This window comes from Sinocyclocheilus anshuiensis, unplaced genomic scaffold (assembly GCF_001515605.1).
Source record: "Sinocyclocheilus anshuiensis isolate Anshui unplaced genomic scaffold, SAMN03320099.WGS_v1.1 scaffold3404, whole genome shotgun sequence".
NCBI lineage: Eukaryota > Metazoa > Chordata > Actinopteri > Cypriniformes > Cyprinidae > Sinocyclocheilus > Sinocyclocheilus anshuiensis.
In genome coordinates, this window is record NW_015549554.1 from 165,300 (window position 1) to 167,748 (window position 2,449).

Sequence of the window (2,449 nt, forward strand, 5' to 3'; positions counted from 1 at the left end):
GATGGGGAGGAGCAGGGAACGGGGGACTCCTGCCGGCTGCCTCGAACCCGGAGGAGCAGTCGCCGTCCACCGGCCGCGGAGGAGTGTCGGGCCATCCACCGAGGCCTGTCCAGTGCCGCCGCCTGGCATCGCGGAAGAGTTTACCCAGCTGGTGGAGGGCCGAGCGGCAGTGTGTCTAGAGCGCAGTCTCGTGAGTACCCCCCGGCCTGCGAGGGGCGATGGGGGTATGTGACGAGTTGGGCAGGGCCGAGAGCCGTGGGAACGGAGCGAGGCCGGTGGAGTAAATGCTAATGTGCGACACCTGCACCACTCACCGGTTTCGAGTCCCACGGAGGAGCTCCGGAAGGATAAAAGGAGGCGTGACGACAGTGTCTTTAAATGTTCGCCGGTTCCCGCCTCCTTCTTCCCGAACTACGAACTTTGTTACAGTCATTAATGCAAAATGACAATAGTAAACACTAATTTTTCAGTTAAGGGCAGTTCATCATTGAATTCAGTGATGTCATCATCCAGCTCAGTTCAGTTTAAATAGTGTCTGTGCAATCAAGTCGACGATATTGCTGGAAATGAAGTGTCCCCAACTAAGCAAGCCAGAGGAACTGTAACTCCATCGGTGACATGCAAGACTATGCTCCCAATGTCAAATGCAGAAATGTTAATTCATGCGTTCATGACCTCAAGGTTAGATTATTGTAATGCTTTATTGGGTGGTTGTTCTGCACGCTTAATAAACAAACTCCAGCTGGTCCAAAATGCAGCAGCTAGAGTTCTTACTAGAACCAGGAAGTATGACCATATTAGCCCGGTTCTGTCAACACTGCACTGGCTCCCTATTAAACATCCTATAGATTTTAAAATCTTGCTATTTAAATTTCCCCACCGGGACAAGACCACAGGAACCAGATGAGTCCTCTGCTCAGTCTGACTTTGCTGCAGCCTGGAATTGAACTGCTACTTTTGTCTGGTCAGAGGAGAACTGGCCCCCCGACTGAGCCTGGTTTCCCCCAAGGTTTCCGATGGAGTTTAGGTTCATTGCTACTGTCACCTCTGGCTTGCTTAGCTGGGGAGTAGTTGATTGCACAGATACTATTTAAACTGAGCTGAGCTGGATGATGACATCACTGAATTCAAGAATCATCACTGCTTCTTTCTGTTCCACAGTCCCCTTTAAAGACTAAGGGTGACCGAGCTTTTGCAGTCACGGCACCTAAACAGTGGAATGCACTTCCAGTTGCCATGAGATCCTCGCCCACGTTGGACTCTTTTAAATCTAGATTGAAGACTCATTTATTCTCTTAAGCCTGTGGTGTTGCCTGAGAATATTGGGTTATAAAGTTGTTTAAGGTTTATTTTGCATGCTTTTATTTGTATCTTTTTTTATTTTTTTGTTGCTTTTGATATTATTTAATTGTTTATAAATTGTACAGCACTTTGGTAAAACATTTGTTGTTTTTAAATGTGCTTTATAAACAAATGTGAACTTGAACTTCAATGATGAACTGCCTTTAACTGAAAATTGAGTTTTTTCTATTGTCATTTTGCTTTATTGACACACTATTTTCCTATTTTGACACTGTAAAGTTGCTTTGACACAATCTGTATTGTTAAAAGCGCTATATAAATAAAGGTGACGACTTGACTTAAACTGTTTACTGTAGTGGTAACCATGGAAATCTACAAATACTATAGTTGAACTATGGTCACTTTAGTAAAACCATGGTTCATTTTCATAAGGGACTGCCAGTGACAGGCTGTTGCATGCATAAAATGCAACATTTTTATTCTTACAGTGTATGATTTATACTAACATTACAGAATAAAACATGATCAATATGAACTTTTACCGTTCAATTTAAATAAATGTAATTGCACAAACTATGTAGGCTACAATTTCAGTTTATTTATTGTGAAATAACTCGAAAACGCTTTTTCTGTCCTCTGATAAGCATTGTTCTGGGCTGCCGTTCACAAAAGCGTCAATGCTTTCCTATGATACTTTTGGGAGTGAACGCTCTCTGTGATTGATTGGTTTTGTCTTGCAACATTTGCATGTGTTCAGATGAGCAGGAAAATAGTTATATCCTACACAATTACTCGCTAACAAAGGTTATTCATCCAATTCAATGCACTATAAATAAAGGTGACGACTTGACTTAAACTGTTTACTGTAGTGGTAACCATGGAAATCTACAAATACTATAGTTGAACTATGGTCACTTTAGTAAAACCATGGTTCATTTTCATAAGGGACTGCCAGTGACAGGCTGTTGCATGCATAAAATGCAACATTTTTATTCTTACAGTGTATGATTTATACTAACATTACAGAATAAAACATGATCAATATGAACTTTTACCGTTCAATTTAAATAAATGTAATTGCACAAACTATGTAGGCTACAATTTCAGTTTATTTATTGTGAAATAACTCGAACACGCTTTTTCTGTC